Source organism: Aethalodelphis obliquidens, unplaced genomic scaffold (genome assembly GCF_003676395.1).
Source record: "Aethalodelphis obliquidens isolate GAN/ISIS:26980383/991018 unplaced genomic scaffold, ASM367639v1 scaffold10, whole genome shotgun sequence".
NCBI classification, from domain to species: domain Eukaryota; kingdom Metazoa; phylum Chordata; class Mammalia; order Artiodactyla; family Delphinidae; genus Aethalodelphis; species Aethalodelphis obliquidens.
In genome coordinates this window covers 37346618-37369972 of record NW_020837954.1, presented here as the reverse complement: position 1 = coordinate 37369972, position 23355 = coordinate 37346618, and the positions used below count along the sequence as shown (strand labels likewise).

At 39.5% G+C, this 23355-nt stretch overlaps 1 protein-coding gene and 1 pseudogene across 9 annotated transcripts in view; both read right to left on the bottom strand.

The window, feature by feature from the left end:
• The window catches only part of SYNE2 (spectrin repeat containing nuclear envelope protein 2), a 337188-nt gene that overhangs the window by 300972 nt on the left and 12861 nt on the right, over window positions 1–23355 (bottom strand). The window lies entirely within an intron of this gene.
• Window positions 301–1934, bottom strand: LOC113622849 (ADP-ribosylation factor-like protein 2-binding protein pseudogene; annotated as a pseudogene).

Genomic DNA, 23355 nt, shown 5'->3' with positions numbered 1-23355 from the left:
GGGAGGGAGGCGCAAGCGGGAAGAGATATGGGAACATATGTATATATATAACTGATTCATTTTGTTGTGAAGCTGAAACTAACATACCATTGTAAAGCAATTATACTCCAATAAAGATGTTAAAAAAATAAATAAATAAATAAATAAATAAAATAAGCACCACATTGGTACAGAAAAACACACAGCCTACAGCTAGCTCATTCTTTAAAACCAGAACAGCCAAGTGAAAAGTCAGTAGAGGTTCTTATTTTTACTTGAAAAATAAAAATAAAAACAACAACAAAAAAACAATTTCATTGGGAATTGAACTACTATAGTTTTTCTTTCTAGAGATGTGACATCCATGTTTTCTGGTCAGTAATGTTCTATCAAACATTGTAGTAAACGAGTGTACTAAATCCAAGCAGACAGATGACCAGTAAAGCTGTTTGTTATCTCCTACTGAGCTAGACCAGTGGAACACTATCTTGGTAGGATTATTCTGACAGCAAGAAGGAAGTGCCGAGCCCCTACCCCAACAGAAAACCTAAGGAGCTGTTTTACACAGAAAGCGTTTTAAGCAAACCTGCACAAACACTAACATGCTCTAAGAAAAGGAAACCTTTTAGACTACTTCCAGCACACATTCATTGGTGCCCAGTAAAATAGGAACACCAACACAGAAAGCATTTTTGCTTTCATAGCATCAACAGCTAAAAAGCACACAGCATATAATACTTTGATCTTGAAGTGAGTAATTATGGAAGTTCCAAGATTATGTCCACTAGGTTAGCCTGAGTATTCATCTATAAAAATATGTTTTCAAACACACGTAAATGAGAGTTATAGAAACAATGGGACTACATCGGGACCAGTAGAAGACAGTGAAGTGATACAAGGACTGTACATGTAAGACTAGGAATTGATTTTCACAAGTACTTTTTAGGTAAAGGACAACTCTCTAAATTGATTCCAACAGCCAAGACTAGCTGTGATAGTAGGAGTCATAGTCATAGTCTAGCTGTCACAGAAGATGATTTGCACAATGAAGTCATCACTAAACCGCTGCTTAAGTCCAGTCCCCAGCCTTCTTTTTCTGCTCGACAGTCCAGAAACATTTCTTTGAAAGCCAGAAAATCTGTAAACATGAGCAGCACGTCGAAAATGTCACCGGCCACTTCATCTTTATGGTGCTGTACAGTTGTAGTGAAAGCCGCCATGTTAAATCCAGGAATCCGCTCCAACAGCTGTTCTATATACTTTTCAACCAAAGAAATATATTCATTAAAAATAGGTGTGTAGGTGAGCTTATTCTCTTCTGTGTCTTCAAACTCCTGGTAGTACTTGTCCATGAAATTCCTCTGTAATAACTGGAACTCATCATCCATGATAATGTCCTCTAAATATCCAACCACAGCATCAAATTCTGCATCAGAGGCGGAAGAGATGGACTGCGCGAAGCTCTCTTCCTCTAGGGCGTCCATCGCCCTCCGCCGCTTCCACAGCGCACGGGGGAGTGGGCCCGTCGGCCTTCTACCCGGCCCGAGGGCCGGGCGCAGCCTCCGCTCTGCTCCGCAGAGCCCCAACTTTCATCGGGAAGGCCTCGCAGCCGAGGCCTCAGGCGCCTCACAGCCCAGCTGGGTAGCGCCTGCGCACGACGCCCCGGCCTCAGGCTCCCGGGCTGCTGCCACGCACGGCCGGGCCTCCAAGCCCTGCCACGCTTCCGACACGGATGCTTTTTAATACACACACAAATAAAAATAAAAATAATTTTTAAATTCAGGTGTTCCCGAGTCACGGGGTATTTTTTAAAAGTTACAATTTCCTCTTTGATATCTCCATTTGAACTGTTCCCCTTCCTTCCACTTTTTTTTTCAAATAAATTTATTTATTTTATTTTTTTATTTTTGGCTGTGTTGGGTCTTCGCTGCTGTGCACGGGCTTTCTCTAGTTGCGGCGAGTAGGAGCTACTCTTCGTTGCAGTGCGCGGGCTTCTCACTGCAGTGGCTTCTCATTGCGGAGCATGGGCTCTAGGCGCCCGGGCTTCAGTAGTTGCGGCACGCAGGCTCAGTAGTTGTGGCTCACGGGCTTAGTTGCTCCGCGGCATGTGGGATCTTCCCAGACCAGGGATCAAACCCATGTCCCCTGCACTGGCAGGCGGATTCTCAACCACTGCGCCACCAGGGAAGCCCCTCCTTCCACTTTTGACAAGATTTTTTTTCTCCCCAAATGGCCAGAATCCTTGGCCACAAAAAAACTGAATTGCCCTCAAATGTCTTCCTAGACGTATTTTAAGGTAAAATGCCTATTTCTATTTATAATGATTTTTTCTCTTGGATTTTTAATGCTTCAGAGGAGTTGTGGTCCCAAACTATTCTGGAGGAAAGAAGGGATGGAGAAGTTGGGGGAATTCTATTAAATTTACAAAGCTGAACTAGTCCTACTGAGCTGTGGCCAAAATGGTTGCATAGTCACTGGCAAAATTCTGAAATGACTGAAACGTTTGGGAAAATATGTACAGGATCTCACTGTGATTATAACAGTATTTTTGTCAAGTGTTTCAAGTAACATAACTGTACATGCGTTTTTACACATTTCTGTTGGGTAGCTTTTCCCCACCGATGAAAGATTTGTTGTCTTCAAAATTCCAAACACTGCTATCTCCAAGATATTTAAAATAAATATTTCCAAATTTGAAATGTCTGTGAGCAAATACAACAGCCAGAAATATGTTGCCTGTTAAAATTTGTTTCTGAAATGTATTATTTATTTAGAAAAATATTTGCCAATTTTAGTGGCAGCTGCAGAAATGTTTTCACACTCAGAAATTAATTTGCTATTAAAAATGGGAAAAGGAAGAGTGATTTGCTTTTCCCATTTGGCCTGCGCTACTATAACCAACCCAAATTACACACGTCTTCATCAACAGATGCACCAGCTGCTACTTGGCCAGGTACCCATTCTTTCTCTTTAACTGTGTTCTTACACAGGAAATTAACAAAATTAACCTTTTTCAGATAAGGGTCCATTTTGTCATATAATGACCAAGTCCCACTACAGCCCTCAATCACACATATATGATTGCTAAGTTTCTTGCTTAACTTAGAAGTTTTCTGACCAAATTTTATTCTACTACTCAAGCTTAAGTTAAATATTATACAAACATAAACTAAATTCATGTAGAGTTGAGCGTTCTACATGAGACCATATTAATTCATCCATTTAACAAATATCCACTGAGTGCTTACTACTTGCCAGGCACTGTATCAGTTACTAAGGATGTAAAGATGAGTAAGTGGGAAAGGTTTTCCAGAGACAGGAACAGTGTGCTCTGGATGCATAACTGACAGCAGTCACTAATTGCCTAGGAGAATCTAAAAAAGCAAGGCTTGTCCTAACAGGCTTAATGGAAAAGGAGCAGTTTTTACCTTCCCACCCTCAAGATTTTCCTGGTAAAGCAGGTAGGACCTGGCAAGTGTAGACTGGTGGATGAGGAAGCTGACCAGGACAAGTGAATCTAGTCAAATTACGTATCATTAATAAGTGCAAAAATAAGTTTGTTCCTCCAATCCACCACCACAACAGAGCCAAGGGTTAAGAAATGGATTAAATGGAAGAAAATATTTGCAAAATAATGCAATCAACAAGGGATTAATCTCCAAAATATACAAACAACTCATACAACTCAACAACAACAACAAAAAAACCCAATAGAAAAATGGGCAGAAGACCTAAATAGACATTTCTCCAAAGAAGACATACAGACGGCCAAAAAACACATGAAAAGATGCTCAACATTGCTAATTATTAGAGAAATGCAAATCAAAATCACAATGAGGTATCATCTCACACCGGTCAGAATGGTCATCATCAAAAAGTCTACAAACGATAAATGCTGGAGAGGGTGTGGAGAAAAGGGAACCCTCTTGCACTGTTGGTGGGAATGTAAATTGGTACAGCCACTATGGAGAACAGTACGGAGGTTCCTTAAGAAACTAAAAATAGAGCTACCATGTGACCCAGCAATCCCACTACTGGGCATATATCTGGAGAAAACCATAATTCGAAAAGATACACGCACCCCAATGTTCACTGCAGCACTATTTACAATAGCCAAGACATGGAAGCAACCTAAATGTCCATCGACAGAAGAATGGATAAAGAATATGTGATACAATGTAACATTACTCAGCCATAAAAAAAGAATGAAATAATGCCATTTGCAGCAATACAGATGGACCTAGTGATTATCATACTAAATGAAGTAAATCAGACAAACATCAAGTGATATCACTGATATGTGGAGTCAAAAAAAAATGATACAAATGAATTTATTTCCAAAACAGAAACAGACTCACAGATTTAGAAAACAAATTTATGGTTACCAAAGGGGAAAGTTGGCGGGGAGTAACAGATTAGGAGGTTGGGATTAACATATACACACTACTATATATAAAATAGATAACAACAAGCACTTACGTACAGCACAGGGAAATCTATTCAGTATTCTGTAATAACCTATATGGGAAAATAATCTGAAAAAGAATAGATATACGTATATGTATAACTGAATCACTTTGCTGTACACCTGGAACTAACACAACATTGTAAATCAACTATACTCCAATATAAAGTAGAAGTTAAGAAAGTAAAAAATAAAAAGAATGTGGTTATAATTACAAAGAAAACAAGAAATGGATTCAAGTATTTTTAGGGGGTGAAAGAAATCTTTGAAATCTAAATTATGTATATTGGATAAAAAGTCAAACTATAGTTCAAATTTATTTTCTACAAAATGGAATATACAATTCATTTACTTTTACGAGGGTTTTTTGGTACTATAAGTGTGTATTAAAGTAACTTTTTAATGTTACAGAAAACTAAAAAATGATAAAAATCTATCCACAGCCCCACCATCCAAATACCACCACTCCAAATAGTTTGGTGAATTTTTAGACTACTTTTATCTCTAACATAGGTTTTTTATTTTGTTTTTATAGTGTTGTAATTATACCACAAAATTTTTCTTGATTCTGCTAAATATTAAGCATCAGTATTTCCATGTTATTAGTCTCCATAAACATCGTTTTAATGCCTACATTGTATTTTTTAAATAAACTTATTTATTTTTGGCTGTGTTGGGTCTTTGTTGCTGCACGCGGCTTTCTCTACTTGCAGTGAGCAGGGGCTACTCTTCTCTGCAGCGCGCAGGCTCCTCATTGCGGTGGCTTCTCGTTGCAGAGCACGGGCTCTAGGAACAAGCGTTTCAGTAGTTGTGGCACACAGGCTCAGTAGTTGTGGCTCATAGGCTCTAGAGCGGAGGCTCAGTAGTTGTGGCACACAGGCTTAGTTGCTCCACGGTACGTGGGTTCTTCCCAGACCAGGGCTCGAACCCATGTCCCCTGCACTGGCAGGTGGATTCTTAACCACTGCACCATCAGGGAAGTCCCACCTACATTGTTTTTGTTTTTGTTTTGTTTTGTTTTGCGCTGTGAGCAGGATATGATACATTGTATTTTGATGGTACATAAAAATTTGAATCAGAAAAGAACAGCAAGGATTAATCTCCTAAAACTTCTCAAGACCAGGGGGAAAAAAATGTTCTCTTATTGTTTAGCCTTCATTCATTTATTATTAGCCAGTAGTTTACCCAGAACATATTAATGTATAGCTTGTATGCTTCTGGCACTAAGCTGGGTGGTTAGCAAGATAATCAATCCTCGGAAAAATGATCTCCAAGACAAGAGGGATACATAATCCCTCACCTTATTGGATTCCTGGCCATTGTTACCACTGTGCTTCAGCTCTGTTCTGTGCAGATGAAATCAAATAATTAAGTGAGTTATGCTATGAGACTAATTTCCAGGACAGGAATGGTGAATGGGCCGCAATAACAAGGACCCAGGCTCACCTGAGCTAGAACAGAGGCAAGTCTGACCTCAAGATCCCTGCCCACGGTGAGAGAAGGACCAACACACATGAGCGCTGGATGGCTATCAAGTAAAGGACAATGCTTCCCATGCAGGCTTGGAATACCCTAGCTGCACTACATCTAATCTGGGAAGCTGAACGGTCTTTGAGGAGGCAATGCCACGTTGCAGAATTATTCCTAGACTAGTGGTTTACAGACCTGAGTTCTGGTTCTCATTCTGGCCCAAGCACAGGGAATGCATTTAACATATCTGAACCATAATTTTCCCCATCCATAACATAAGGGTGGATCTAGACATTCTCTAAGAGCCCTTCCAGCTAAATAAATCTGTGATTTTATGAGGCTATAAAAAGCAGGACTCACAGAAGTACCAAACCCAGCCATCTTACCACTTTTAAAGCATTATTTCAAACAACAAGAATGAAGAAAACACAGTTCCTTGCTGCTCTAGAAGTTACATACCTTCCAGTTCAATTACTGAGCTATTTTGAGTTGTGATCAATCCTCAGCCTGGCTGGCAATGCCGACAAGGCCAGGGCTGGGGTTTGAGCCTCTGGATCGTCCGGGAGGACAATCTGCTGGGTTCTCGAATGTGGCCACAAGATCAACACCTTCCCCATGGACCCACAGAGTGGGTGTGATGGATACAAATCTGCTTTTCTAATGCAAATGTTCAAGTATCACCTTGATGACTGAAGGTCACACTCTCATTACATGACAATCTCTGACAGTATGGAAACTAGAGAATAAATTCTCTTTATTATTGAAAAATTATTTTCAATGTTCTCAAAATGGTTATTATTTCCATGTTATTAGGGTTAACTTTATAAATTCTTTAATAATTAGAGACTAATCCACGCCATTTAAAAAACACAAAATTAATGACTACTACCCTGATAAGTATAAGATAGTCTGTCAAACAATTTAGATACATATTTACACGATATAAAACTGACACAAATACATCCAGTAAGTAAACAAACTTTGCACTTAATAATTGCCTTTGTGCCTAAAAATCACACAATGTACTCTTAAACTCACTCCTATTCTACCTACCTCTTGAAATCAAAGTCTATCACTTGAAAAGAAAAAAAGGAACAAGATGTCATATAATAAACAAGTGGGCAACAGAGCATGCATTCCACCCTGCCTTACAGGAATTACATTCTGTTAGTCTTATCAAAAAAATCATTACTCATCTGAAGATGATAAAGCCAAAAAGAAAAAAAAAAGTACCACATGGACACAGGGTGGGAATGGAAGGGTGGGACGAATTGGGAGCTTAGGATTGACATATATACACTACCACGTGTAAAATAGATAGCTAGTGGGAACATGCTTATAAAGCACTGGAAGCTCAGCTCGGTGCTCTGTGATAACCTAGATGGGTGGGATGGGGCGCGGGGGGAGGTCAAAGAGGGAGGGGATATAGGTATACATATAGCTGATTCACTTCACTGTACAGCAGAAACTAACCCAACATTGTAAAGCAATTTTACTGCAATTAAAAAAATAAAAGAAAATAAAATTTTTTAAAAGTACCATCAGCTCTCAATGACCCAAGCACACATATTTCTTATGTTGCATTAGTCAGAGTCCCCTTGCTCAACCAAGGACATTAAACAGAGGTGATAAGTTTGTGTGTCTGCCTGTATGTACACCTTTGCAGGTAATGAGTCCATCCAACAGTACATTCGGAATCTTTTTCGAGACAGAGCCAGTGCGGGTGTTAAAGCTACTTTCACCCTGTGAAATGGCGTCATTATCTGTCCGTGCTAGTACACATGGGGTCGTACGGCTCAGTCACTAGAAAGTAGTAAGATCCCATGTTGATGGCGGGGAGGGGAGGCGGGTGGCCAAGTACAATTAAGAAAATAGCATCCATTCAACTTGCTTATTCTCAGAACATCTTCCCTCAGCTTCAATTAAGTGTTCAGTAAATGCAAGCTGAATATCTTGAATGAACACGCAGCCAACTGCATACTGAACACATATCTAACGGCGCTACCTCCACGACTCACAGCTCAACATAGTCAAAGTAGAACAGGTGACTTCACTTCTGGCCATGAGGAATTACAGTATCCACAGTCAACCTTCTTCTAGGAAAAAAAATTATTTTTAACAGGAAGCATTTTAAGAGTACAACAGGCAGTGTGGGAGGGTCATCCTTCTGAGAGGGAAACAAGCGAGGTGAGCCCCAGGATTGTCCGTGCTTTCCACCTGGAGACAACGCGCAGACCTCAGCGCTTCGAGGGGAACGCCAGATAGAACAGGGCAACCTCACAGAGATCAGAATTCACAAAGGCTGAGATGGCCAAAGCAGAGAAGGAAGCAGGGCTGGGCAGAGGATGAGATGAGATGAGCTGCAAAGCGGGCTCCTGAACAGCCTCTCCCAACCCCACAGTGGGCTCAGGAGGCGAAATGGCCCTTCAGAGCTGTCCTGACTTGGTGTAGACGGTCCTCACACTTCCACTTCATCAGTCACTACAGGTGGGGCCCCTGCATCCCCACGGGCCCCTGTGAAGGGGCGTAACACCGGGAGAGGTGGCTGGCTGTCGCCGGGGCGATCCCGGAAAGGCTGGCAGCCCTCCCAGAGGCTGGGAGACCTGGGCTGAGTTCTTAGGGTCATCAGTCTAGTGATCTTACTTCCCTGCTTAAAACACTTCACAGAGGCTCCTCATCAACTGCACAGCATTCCAGGCTCTTCAAGATCTGGCACCTTCCTCCTTCTCTATCCCCGTCTCCTGACCCAGGCTACAAACATGGCAAATGAATCCAAGCTCTCTTTAATGTCCCATGTTGTCTCTCACTTTTCTGTCTTTGCACATGGTGCTTCTCCTACCCAAGCTCCGGGGGAATGAGAAGGTCTGCCTTGTGCTCCCTATACACCCCATACCTCAAACTCAGCACAAATATTCCAACTGTCAGGTCCCTGTGTCTGAGACCCCATCTAATCCGTGAGCTTCTGGAGAGTACCACCTCCTTCTTTGTAGCCACAGCACCAAACACCAAGTCTGATGCAAAGTAGGACACTAAACAAATGTGCAAGGAGTCAATGGAGGGATGAATGGATAGAACCATCAAGCATCCTCACCAGGTACCTCCTACTGAAACTGTGCTGAGAGTCACTTCTCCCTTCTCCCCACAAGGCTGCTGTACCCCCATGTTCTCTAATCTTAGAAATTTTACCTGCATTGTGGTCTATGACAGGGCCTATTTTCTCCTTTTTAATTTACCCTCAATATTCCGTCCTGTCTGATATGATCTAGGAGCGGGAAGATGCTCACACACTTCTCTTCTGGCCCCAACAACCCGGCCGTGGCCCTTCTCTAAACTTTGAGCTTCATGGCTGTTGTTTTGTTTTTTTTTTTTAACATCTTTATTGGAGTATAATTGCTTTACAATGGTGTGTTAGTTTCTGCTTTATAACAAAGTGAATCAGTTATACATATACATATATCCCCATATCTCCTCACTCTTGCGTCTCCCTCCCACCCTCCCTATCCCACTGCTCTAGGTGGTCACAAAGCACTGACTGATCTCCCTATGCTATGTGGCTGCTTCCCACTAGCTACCTATTTTACGTTTGGTAGTGTATATATGTCCGTGCCACTCTTTCACTTCGTCCCAGCTTACCCTTCCCCGTCCCCGTATCCTCAAGTCCATTCTCTAGTAGGTCTGCGTCTTTATTCCCGTCTGCCCCTAGGTTCTTCTGACCATTTTTTTTTCTTTTTTTTCTTAGATTCCATATATATGTGTTAGCATGCGGTATTTGTTTTTCTTCTTCTGACTTACTTCACTCTGTATGACAGGCTCTAGGTTTCACGGCTGTTTTTCATCTCCTGGACCAGGGGACCCACCCCTCATCCACTAGGTCATCCACCACCACCCAATGCCCCTTCACAAAATTCTCTTCCTGATGCCACAATACACTTTTTCGCTTCAAAACAATTCACTAGTTTCTGCATTTTAAGCAACAAAAACAGTGCTACATTTATATTTCATCACAGAAAACATCAGGCTCTGGTCTAGGACAACTTTTCCCAAATTCAAAATATTCAATACCTCTGTAGGGAAGGGACATTTATCATCTAATATAAATTCCTTTTTTCTTTTTTTGTTGCATGTTCAACCTTTATTAACTGTCACTTCTTTATATCTAGAGTACAATGAAGCTTGCACTTATAATAATATAAAAGGACTCTGAGGCTTTGCAATGTCCTAAAAGATTATGAAACTCAAAGAAAATTTCAGTTGTAGTCAAGATGCTTATAATGTTAATAGTCTAAGTCTCTGAAAATGAGCAATCTAAGTATATTGGGTCCAGTTATGGCAGAAAACAGATAAAGTAGAAGATACAGATCTATATCCAAGAAGACCCACTCTAGACAAATTATATTAGCGCAAGTTTCAACTATGTTGATAAGTGCTATATATATATCCTAGAACGGCAGCAAACTATAGCTAATGCCTGACACACCTAAAGCTAAAAGGTTCCAACAATGAAAACATGCCTTTCCCATCTCAGTCCCTAGAAGGTACAAGTGAAAAATAAAACAGACAAACATAATCGATTTAAGGAACAAATAATATAAATACATACAAAAGCTAAGTAACCAGCCCTTGAATAATTTAAAGCTGATTATAATCTCTCCTACATCATATCTGCTCAAATATATTCTGCCCTTTTCTGTGTTTACTGAAACTGAATTTGGTTATACATAGATTATTATTATAAAATATAATAAAATCTCCACAAAAAGCAAGCCTCATTCCAAATATCAAAGGCCAAAAACTGCTCACAAAGATTCATGTACAAATGAAACTCATGGAATGCAGATAATTCCTGAGGCTTGACTCATAAGACTAAACATGGTTGAAAGGACAAGATCACAAGGAATATCTGCCCATAGTCAGTACAAAGTGTGCCTGTCCAAAACCACATTTACTCACTGCATTCGATTCAGTTTAAAAAAAAAATAGGGTTTCCCTGGTGGCGCAGTGGTTGAGAGTCCGCCTGCTGATGCAGGGGACGCGGGTTCGTGCCCCGGTCCGGGAAGATCCCACGTGCCGCGGAGCGGCTGGGCCCGTGAGCCATGGCCGCTGGGCCTGCGCGTCCGGAGCCTATGCTCCGCAACGGGAGAGGCCACAACAGTGAGAGGCCCACATACCGCAAAAAAAAAAAAAAAAAAAATAGAAGACTATATAAAAGAAATTATAATGAATGGGGATTGTGTTAAAAAATAACAACTGTTTCTTCTTTCTAACCTTTCTGCTGTAATAATAGAGTGAAGAAGCACATGCTTGATCTTAAATTTTAAAATATAAAAGAATAAAAGAGAACTGAAGCATATTTAACCAATAAATGACACCTAGTTCATGATAAAATAGAGTGCTTACTATGCACTAAGCATTTTACATAATACACTAAGTATTTATACATATTTCATTTAAGCACCGTGAAACATCTCTGACAGGGACACTAGAAATATTACCAATATTGGGGGAGTGAGGTGCCTTATCCAAGTGGCTCAGCCAATGAACTGAGTCTCAGAGCCACACCTGTCTCACTCTTGAGTCCACATTCGCAACCCCTGTTTCATATAATCCCAAATTATGACAGTCAGGAGAAGAAAACTTTTCAAGTAATTATATAATTCACTCTTTTAATAACATCAACATTTGTTTTTAATCAACAGTGATGGAAATTCCTTGACCCACTAAATATAATATCTGGAGTACGATTTAAATTTTCTTTGGTGACTTAGAATCATCATTATTAATTACTGTACTTAGAATCATCATTATTAATTACTGTACTTGGCTCTAACTACAACCATGTATGGCACTTTACCTAGCTCCTCACGAAATTCATCCTAAGGAGTACATCATTCAAGATGACATTTTTCAGGATGCAAAAAGAACTACCTCTTCTCACGCTGGCTCTGCCGCGTACCCTTGCCATGACCACAAGCAGTCACCTGATGCTCTCTGAGCTTCCGATTCCTCTGCTGTAACATAGGGGCCCAGGGCCCTGCCTACCTCACAGAGTTTGTTAGAAGGCTCTAATGAAATAATTAATATAAACATGATCAAGAAACTATAAACTGCAGCAGGACTGTAGGCTTTATCATCTCCCTTCAGTGAAATGCTTGGATTTTAAACTCTTCCTCTCAGATACTACTTTAAAAAGCAATGAAATTCATATATAGCTAACAGTTTCCACAGTTCGACAGTAGTTTGTCTGGCTAGCCACTCAGAAGTACATTACAGCTTCCAATGATGAACATCAGCAATTGTGCTTTTGTTCTAATGGCTTCTGCAAGCCCACAGCACTAAGGCTTGAGAAGCTTGTGTTTCCTCGAGTGGTGTGAATACGTAGTATCTTAACCACTGGACATGTGCACAAAATGCAACAACAGGCTCCCTGATGTGGCAGATTAATTCAGACTTTGAGAGAGTAATTAATTCCGACTTTTTGCATTTCTTTAAGGAAATTAATCTGTGTTACATCTCCGACGCAAAGAATCAAATTATTCGTCTATAGCAACATCCCACAAAGTAACTGAAGACCAGAAACAACCATGTGAACAGCTTCATAGGTAATTAGAAGATGTAAAATGTTTCCTCTAAAAAAAAAACCAAGTTCTGACACATATGAACAGATAATTCACCTAAGAGGAAAATACTAAACAAACATATGTAAAAATGTTCACCTTCCCTGGTAGACAAAGAAGATATATGCTACACTATATACACAGTAACCATTTGGGAAATTAATATGGTGGTATGTAGCTTGAAACATAAAAATGCTCAATAGTCCCACTCCTGGGAATTTATCCCAAGAAGCAATTAATTAGACATATACAGATAAGTAGACATATACATTCTCAATTAACATTGGAATGCTTTGCAAAATCTGATACATCAACCTGGAAAAAAAAAAAGTTTTTAATCAAAACAAAACCAATCATTTAAAAGTCTATGTAAAATACTAAACAAGAATATACTAAGTAAGATAAACAGAATATAATGTTTATGTTCGATAGGAATGTCAATATATAAATACATATTCATGTGGGCAAAGACTGAAAAGGTAAAGTGCAAAAATGAAAATTGTTGTTAGTGATGTAACTTATGGAATTCTCATTCAAAACATTTAAGCATTATTGCTACCTCATCTTCTAAATGAAAAATATGTAACTCATGCCATTTCTTGAAAAACCACTTAAAATCAACTTCTGCCAAAACACTTCCACCAATTGAAATAAAATACCTAAAATTTAGGTTATTATCTATAAAATAGGAAATAAGCAGAAAAGAAAATATTCCCTTAAGAATGTGACTTTTGGTTAATAAGAATAATAATAGTAAACCTACGTCTTCCCAGTGCCCCTACGATGTTTATCACTGGTTGGTACTACAAACCTAAGAATCCCCACGATAACCTTTACCAGTTTGTTGAATTCCGCTGCAGTGCTTTTCCAGACTAACTGAAGAACTTAATCTTGTGGTATTTGTAAAATATGTTATCTGTGGTGTACTGAAGGGAAAACACAAGTATTTTTGTCTACTCTTGCCTATTTATCTGAACACATTTAAATCTCCTTTGTCTCAGTCCTTGTTAGATGAACTTTGGAAGCCCCTTGATTTCTCTGGGGAGTTACATATTATCACTCTCTCTTTTCTCTCTGCACACAATTAACAGCCTATGTCAAATTGGCTTCTCCACCCTCCCAGCTTCCTTTCTAGGATACACTAACCCCCTGGGGAGGCTCTCTTGGAAGAAATGAAAGACAACAGACTATTTATGGCAACTGTCAGAATTCAGGGGATGAAGACCCTTTGTGGGCTCTGCCAGACCTCCCCACAGATTTGTGGCCTGGATCTCTGGGGTCTGCCTGTCTCCTTCCCCTGCCCACAGTCAGCATTCCCTGGGGCTGACTCCAGCAGGTGGCCTCTCAACTAGAGGAGTTCATTTTTAGACATGTTGGGTCTCCTTTCTCTGCCTGGTGGGGAAGATATATTTGCAACAAGAAAACGATTTTAAAATTAACCTTCTGATAAAACTTGCATGAAGGGAGGCTTCTCAGTATCTTTTATTATTGAGACAAATTAACCTTACCGCAGTTTTTCCCATTATCGTCTTCTTAGTTCATGAGGCAATATGACTCTTTAAGTTCCTCAGCATCTTTCAGGTACAGAACAGACTTCTCCTATGTACATTCCTTCCCTTGACAGACGGTAAGATCATTCTTTTCCCAATTTTATTATTCCTATATAAGCAAAGACCCAAAGGTTGTCTTGGAAGGCTCTCAAACACTCCAGCCTGAAGGGACTTCCTTTCTTCCTGGATGTAACAGAATCCTCCATGCCCTGTGACCCTTAGCTATAGAGAAAAGGCGCGCTTTTTTTCCCCCTTAGGTTTATGCAAGGGTTCAGTTACAATCTGCATATTATCATCTTCACATCCATGAATTCCTTCTGTCCCTAATGTAAAAGAAGAAGATTCCTCAAGGATCTGGGTTCTTTCATATGGTTAAAAGAACCAACAACATGTACTGAGAGCAGGAAGCAAACCACATTATTTAATGGATTGGGTCAGATATTTACGGTTATGCCTAAAATTTGATTGCTGCTTTAAAAAAAAAAGCTTCAGCAGCAGAAAATGAAATGCCTGAAATCTAGGAAGAATGGATGTCAGCAAATCATTATCTTGATTCCTGTGTGGCCCCAAATATAAGCTATATATTAACCAACTTGTCTAGACAACCAACCAATCCCCACAACCTCACCGCCCTCCACCCCAAGGTAAGGGTGTATACTGTCCCCACAGCAGGCCTGTTCCTGGGGTTTTAGGCCCAATCCGGTGATGTGGATGTATCAGGCTCAGACCAACGAGATCTAGACATGCCGGCCCGGCGGGGCACAGAGTCACATTCAAGCTCCCACATGTGCCATTTCACGTTCACCCACCCACTCACCACCTATGTGGTACCAATTCAAATGGTCCAGCCTGTAAAATACAGAAAGCCACACCTTGAGACAGACAGCCACAAGTGGCATGGTCAAGGAAACACAGGAAAAAAGAGGTAAACTCAGAATAATAAAGCAAATGAATACATACACAGAAAAACATAGACACATTCATTCTGAAATATAAAATGTGCCTCTTTGATCCCAAACACTTAGTGGCTTTTAAAAACACCATGATCAGCTAGAAAATGAGAGCCGTGACACTTTACACCAGTGTAGGTCTTCCAAAGCATTCCGCAATTCTATTTCAATCGCAAAATTAAAACATGGAGATGGTTCTTCTTTCTATTTCCACGGTTTCCTTAACCTCTATTAAGGCAAAATATGAATGTAGGTAACCAAGTCAACTGCCATGCAGCAGGAAAAATGGAAACTCTCAGAAACCTCCTGTTTGTACAAATCTTTCCCCAAAACCTTCCTGCCAAACTTTTGACCTATTGTTTCTAAACTTACCAGTCCTTGGCAATGAGTGGTAATAAACTTAAAAGTGAAGTTTTGGTCATGAATCATAGTTCCTATTTTGACTAACATTCTAAGGTATATACTTCCCACTTTTTTCTTCAAGTTGCATGGGCGTGCTATTTTTATATATGAAAACAGCCATAAAGTGCCTTTTTTCTCTCCCTGAGGGCTTCCCATAATGTATTTATAGGACTGGAAGTTTTCCAAACCCAAACATAATTTACTGTGCCATTTTCAATGACTGACAATTTTGGTTTTGTTTTTCTCTTATCCTAAGGGAGAATCAATTGTCCAACAAACTGATGTATCCTTCATCCTTTTATCCTTAGAGACCAATGGTCAAAATTGACTTTGGTCTCAATTGGTCTATTTCTGGCTCTGAGTGGATGTTAATCCTCAAAAACAGGTTTGTTGGACTAAGTAACAAACTGGGCATTCAAGGGCAGTGGTTCTGACTCCTTCTGTCTTTTCACTTACTCACTGGGAGTCCTTGAACAAGTCTCTGTATTATCTTAGTTTCTCTGAACATAAGATGATTACCAAAGCAGTCAAAAGGAACAACTAGAGAGAAGCCCACACACTGCAACAAAAGATCCCGCATGCCGCAACTACGACCCAATGCAGCCAAAAATAAATAAATAAGATTGTTTTAAAGCGGGGGTGCGGGTGGGGTGGCTGCTGGAACCACCCCAGAGATTTGAATGCGGTCAGGCCTTGATCTATTTCAAGTCCTTAGGAGCTCAGGGTCTACCCAAGAGGTATCCACACTGGGAGAATTTGGAGGTAGAGGCCCCTATGTGTGAATCACCTTATGAAGTCCCACCGGAGAGAAGGAAGAAAGAGTACTCAAAAACTGAGACACTTTAGCTTTCTAAGGTCAACCTATAGCAAATTCCTGTGATCAGCTCAGGAAAAAGGTAGGACCCCCAGGTCCATCACAGTTTAAACCAGAATCACTGGGACGACCCCAGTCCACAGACCTCCCTAGGGCACAACAAAGTTAAACAGAGGGATCTTCTAAGATAAACCCCTTGCAACAGGCACTTTGGCCAGAGATCCTCTTCCATCCTGAAGTTTCTGGCATGGTCTGGGGGCTTCGGGACCCTGGAGAGGGCATCGGCCAGCTCTTCCACCTCAGCAGCCAAGCATCACCATGGTGACACACTGTTAGCCCTAGTCCCCCAAATACACCGGCCTAAAGATTCATGCCAAAAAACAGAAAAAAAAAAATGTACTGTAAATATTTACATTTTGAAAGTTTTATTTGTTATTTTTTAAGATGTGAAGTTCAGACACAGAAAACAAACTTATGGTTACCAAAGGGGAAGGGGGGGAGGGATAAATTAGGAGGTTGGGATTAACATCTACACACTACTATACATAAAATAGATAACCAACAAGGACTTACAGGGAACTATAGCACAGGGAACTATATTCAACATTTTATAATAACCTATAAGGGAAAAGAATATATATCTGAATCACTGTGCTGTACACCTGAAACTAATACAACACTGTAAATCAACTATACTTCAATTTAAAAAAAAAAAAGAAAGTGAGGTTTTTTTTCCCTCCACATTCCGGGCACCATTAATGAGTATTTCTTAACTCACCCAATGCTTTTTTCTATTCTGTTAGTCTAAATCAATCAAAGGACTTTCACTTCACCAGTCCCATTGTGCAACGTCCCATCAAGGTCTGTGATTCCAAAAAAGCAGGCGACAGCTTGAGTGAACCGGTCCAGTAACACCAGTGCACCTCCTCCACCCCAAGCTCGACTTCCCCTTAGAAGAAGGAAGTGATAGGGTTGGAAGACAGCCCTAAAATGCTGTCATTGTTATTGTGAACCTTTAAATAGACCTTTGAATCTGTAAAGGATTTGGGGTTCTGCTCACAAAGATCCTGTGGGAAAGTCAGTGCTGCAGCCCCATCTTCCACTTTTACCTACATCACATGCTACATTATTACTAGAAACTAGGACTCATAAAGTAAAAACTACCCCCCAAAAATGAAATCAGGATTATTTAAAAATCAAAGACTGGAAGGGTTCTCTTTACTCATGTGATGATGAAGTTAAAATCAATTTGGATGACACCATCTCTGAGAACTCTGCTTGTCTGCTAGTTTTAACTGCATGTCCTCTGCACAACAAAATTTCTTTAAACACTTTTCCCCTTTGACGTTTTTTAATCTTCTACATCATTAAATGAATTTTATATGGCAAAACATGCAAAGAAAAGGAGAATTTCAGAACACCTGTGGTAATATTAATTTTGACTAAAAATACAGAAAGCTGAAAGAAAAATGCAGCTTGTTTTCAAAATGTTTAATATATTGCTAATTTTTCAGCAAGATTTTTGGTTTTGCTTTGGGATTGCACGCTTAAAGTCCATAGTTTTGTCTCTTTATGCCTCTAAAAATAAAAATGTTTCTTTTGAACAACACTCTTAAAGTTCTGGCTGTTCCCAGGACAGAAGAGACTAGTTAATCAGCAATTTTTAAGAGAAGGGAGCTCAGGCAGGTTACAGAAATTCTTCCCGGGAGCCCTTGGCCTATCCTCCATCCACAACATCCAGCAAATTACAGTACTTTGTTAGCTCCCAACAACAAAAGAGACCTACAGAGCCAGGAGGGTGGGAGTGAGGCAGTGGAGAGAGGGAGGACAGAGGCGGGGTTGCTGGGGGATTGGGGGGGGAGGGGAGGCGGAAGCGACGCTCCAGGAAAAGGCAACCTCCAGTACTAAAAGTATTTTTAAATGTTTTTGTCCTTTTGTACAACAAAAAGAAGGTTAAAAAAATTTAAATGAACAAAACATTGGATGCTCTGAAGGATGGCTATCTAACAAATGCAGTAATTTGTAAGTAGAAACAAACAAGGAAGAGAGGGAAGGAAGCAAAGAAGCCAGGAAAACAAAACCAATAGGAAGATTACACTTCAAGCCTGTGAAAGGTTTAACTGTCCTAATCCTGGTGTTTAAGATCCTTGAAAACAATAACCTTCTAGAAAGCAGATACAAGTAGCCAACAAAAGAACAAACAGCCTAACATGTACCTCTGTCAAGTTCCTGCACACTGGGGATAAAAAAGGGGAGGGAACCAAAATCATGAACCACCCAGATAGTTTTTTATTATTATTATTTTTATTTTATATTGGAGTGGAGTTGAGTAACAATGTTGTGTTAGTTTCAGGTGTACAGCAAAGTGATTCAGTTATACATATACATGTATCTATTCTTTTTCAAATTCTTTTCCCATTTAAGTTACTACAGAGTATTAAGCAGAGTTCCCTGTGCTATACAGTAGGTCCTTGTTGGTTATCTAACAACCCAGAGAGTTTAAATAGTGAAAGTTCCTGGAAGAACTTCCTGAGCAGTGGCCTCAGTCCTTCCATTCACTTTATAGTTTCCTTTATATGCTGTGGCCCATTTGGGGTTCACTAAGGAGGCAAGGGCACCACCCATTTTCCTGCTTTTGATTTAATAAAGAAAAAAAGAACTTTATAATTTCCCATAAAGGCTTTCCTCCCACACTTCAGAGTTACAATGAGGTCAACCCTTTCACCTACAGGACCATGTAAATATAGGGAAATTAAGTCCATCTTCACAATCAAGAATGTTAAGACTATGTCAAACCCATTTTAAATAATGGAATATGTCCATGTCTACAGTCACAGGTGATGTCACTGGTGTACTTGACGTGAACCTGATTCGGGGATATTGAAAGACCCTTTCCAAATGTGAACACCTATGGAAAGACAAAGTGATGATAGGTTTTATGTGGCTTATATAAGTACAGATGTTAATGAGTATTAAATACTAGTTTCCAAAAAAAATACAAAATAATATATTCACAAATCAATAAGGAAAAGACAAACAACCTAACAAGAAAATAAGCAAAACACCAGAACAGGTGAGAGGGCATTAAAAAAAAAAAAAAAAACCCTAATTATCCAAAAATAAGTGAATAGATAAATAAGCTGTGACATATTCATACATTAGAATATTAAACACTGAAAATGAATAATAAGAGTTATACATGTCAGTATGAATGCATGTCACAAATATAAAGTTGAAGGAAAAAAGCAATTTGTAGGAGAATGCATACAGGATGGTACTAACTATGTACACTCTTAAAAATATTGCTTGGGGGGGGTCCACGATGGGTCTGATATTCAGCTAATATACTTTGGCATGGCTGGATCTGTTGCCAGCATCCATTATGAGTGGCAGTGCCTACACACTACCAGGTTGCTAAATACTTTGAAAATTAACACTCATATGCAACAAAACTGTAAAGAAATGCATTTGAATGATAAACACCAAATTCAGGACAGCTGCTACCTCTGTGGAAGAAGGGGTCACGACCATGTTAGGAACAATTTGTTTCTTAAGTATCATGCCAAAGCATGTAAGGACTTAAGGGCATGCTGATTTATGCCTCTTCATAGGTTTTAAATAATGCATAATACTTTAAACACACACACACACACACACACACACACACACACACACACACACATCTATGACAGCAGGAGCTTTGAGCCAGGAATCTGGAGGTAGCATTTTTACTCCTTGTTCTGCCAATTACCAACTGTACCTTGCCATCCCTGAATCTTGGCTTGTCATCTGTGAAATGAGAGGATTCAAGTATCATTCAGGTCTAAAATTCTGAATTAAATTCGATATGGTGGGTGTTGAACTCCCTGGACTCTAATAACGACCCATCACTTCTCACTGTACAAGTGTACAAATCATACATGAGACAAGACTTACTGACTCACTATGGATAGCACATGCACATTTTAAAGTCATTCCAGGAATGGCCTTTAATTCCACCACACTCTCTCCTTCGTCAACCTTTGTGATGATGGCAGACCTTTGAGAGCTGGCTGGCTGTGTTTAGGAGAGCAGACCAAAGAATATCAGTAAAGGGGCGGGGACAGTTTAAATGACCCAAGACAAAACATACTTTGTATTTAGTTGTGCTTATAGGCTGTTTTATATAATCATGATACTCCTGAGGTGGAGAAACTGAGATCGTTATCATTAGTGATTCATTCAAGGACATAAAACTGTCTGGGACAAACCCAGGATTTGAATTCATCGTTGGTATCTTAGATAAGTTGAGTAAGATACTGCTCTTACTCAACTTACGATCTCTCCATTATTTCTCTCACACCCTCAAGACTCGTTTTAGCGAAGAGTTCCCCTCTATTCCCTACAATCCAACTTTGACTAGTTTACCAAGATTTGTACGGCACACAAAGCAAACTAGCAAATCCTTAGGTCACTCAGGAAATCACTGTAGATTTTAATATGTAGCTCACAGACGGTGGTACATAGAAGTTGGTTTAGAAAGTGCTATGACTTAAAAAGTAAATGACATTTCTTCTCATTACTTTAGATTAGGGTTTTCATACCATAATTTTAAGGAAATTGTTCTAGAGAAATTTTTTCTAATTCAAATCTTCCCCAAATTAGAGCTCCTTTCAGTCCTTTTTGAGTTTCTGTTTCTCTTTAACTCTTTACTTCCAAGGAACCATCCATTACTGCATTGGTAAGTGGGGAGTTCTAACTAAATACTAGACACCCAGTCTTACCTCACCTTGAAATCTTAGCATTCTGACTGGTTAGTGGGAAAGTAGATGAGAAAAAACAGCTGAAAATTTAACTGTTGTGTGATTTGGAAGCTGTTTTTTCTAGGGTGCCAGCCAGCAGTGCCACTCTTCAACAGGTATTCATTTGTTTTAAAGATGTTGAATCCAGCAACTATGGAAATACAGGGTATCTGAAAAAGGGATTTGAGCTCTGAAGTAGTAGAACCTCAAACTGTGAAATCATCCCTTCTCCCAGGCTTCCCTTGTGACTTGCTACAGAGTTTGCAAGCTAGTTTCCATTTCATTTCTAAACATGGCAGAAGTTTCTCACCTGAAGAGAAACAACCAGAATTATTTGTTTCTTAGTTTATCCTAAAGATACAGTTCCCAGTTCTGTGGGCACAATTTACGATCTGATAAGAGGTCACATCATCTCAGGGAAAGAACAGAATGTACTTCTGTGTATACAAAATTATCTTTGTTGTTCCTTGTAACATGCACAGCGACTCCATTAGAAACTTGTCTGGCTTTAAAAAAAAAAAGCCTGTATCTGCCCACTTCTAAAGTTACTTTTTCTTCAGTATATATACTAGGTCATTGAAATATTTAGAAGTTATATACCTCCCTGTGAAGAAAAACTTCCTAAAACATAAATAATCCTTCTGACCCCTTAACTCCAGTAACTCAGATTACAAAACTCTTAAGTTTTCTTTCCATGGAATTTCAGATTACAGTTTTGAGATTTCTAAGAAATATTTTTTCCTTCTCTCAAAGCCTTCCCCATGGAAAGATCTCTGACCCATCCCCAGCCCCCAAAACTCATATAATATAAAACATCCTCAAAAAGGAATACACCTAAGTAGTTCTCTCCCCATTGGTGAACAATTTGAACACTCTCAAGAAAATGTCTTATGCATTTTACAATATTTTCCTGAGTAGAACCAAAACTAGAACCCATGAAGAATCTTGAGAAGTAGGACCACAAAGACAAAAGAAAATCTCTGTGTGGTCCTTTGGTTGAAGCTCCTCCAACTTATTTAGTTAAGAAGCTGACTAAGAGGAGTACTGAGATCTGTATCTGCTTAAAAAGCATACCTCAATATTTGCACATTCCTTCTGACATCTACAGTGCAATAAAAGTGAAATATAGTGATGTCTCCTTTGTTGTAGCTTGAGGGTAAGAAGCAGGTAAATTCTGCTTACCTGGATGAACAAAATTGTAGGTCCTCTGTTTGATAATAATGATAAAACAGTAATAAGTATAGTTAATATTTATTTAGTTTGTAATTTGTGTCGAATATTTTACATGCACCATCCCTTTAATCCTCACAAGACAGACACTATCTACCCCATTTAGGGAAACAGGGAAGTTGAGTAACTTCCCTGAGACCACACAGCAAGTTACTGGCAACTCCTGCTTGAACACAATGTGCAGGCTCTGAACTCCATGTCCTTAAAGTTCCTAACAGGCAAGATATATTGAATTGACTAACTTGTTGCACGATTCTATAGAGAAATTTACCAGAACACATATAGTCTGAACACTTCAACATATGAAGTAATTAACAGATTAATATAGTTACTAAAATGGGCCTATGTTAGTTTAAATCCACATTCTGCCCTTTCTTCTCTTTAAAATAAATAAATAATAAGATGAAACCTGTTTTTTGTCCACTGTTGCAGTTAACTGGCAAGTTTGTGTAATAAATTAACTAACAGAACTGGTTTAGCAACAAATGAGAAGCTCAAGGTCTCTAAATTCTAATCCTAGGTATGTCACTGATTTGAAAGGTGATCCAACAGCATTTAACATTAAGTTACATTTGATGTTTACAGGGCTCTCAGAACACAGTCTAAAAAGAAGAACCTGTATTTATGAAACTTCAATAATAAACCCTAAAACCAAATATCTGGGTGAAAAGGAAAAAGCTTAAAATCTAGCTATTTTGCCCAATTACTGCCAAGGCTCCAAATGTTCGTAAACATTCAAATGGGATAAACATAGAATTGTCCACAGTGATTATCTCTAGGGACAGAGACAACAGAAGTGGAAAGCGGAAATAATATGAGGACAGGCTTTTGCTTTTTAATATCTGTGTGTTGTATGTGTGTAGTTGGATTTTTGTAATTAAAAAAAAAAGATTTTAAGACATGCTCAAAGTCTTCCCAGACTTAATTTTCATCTGCATTCATGAGCTTGACCTCAGGACTACACATTTCGAAGGGGATAACATTAAGGAAAAGAGCACCATTCTCTCTGCCCTGCTCGTCCTCTCCAATCCAACTACAACAAGGCTCATTTTATAAAGTTAAAACCCACTCGTAGCCAAACTTTTCCATTTCATCAGAAG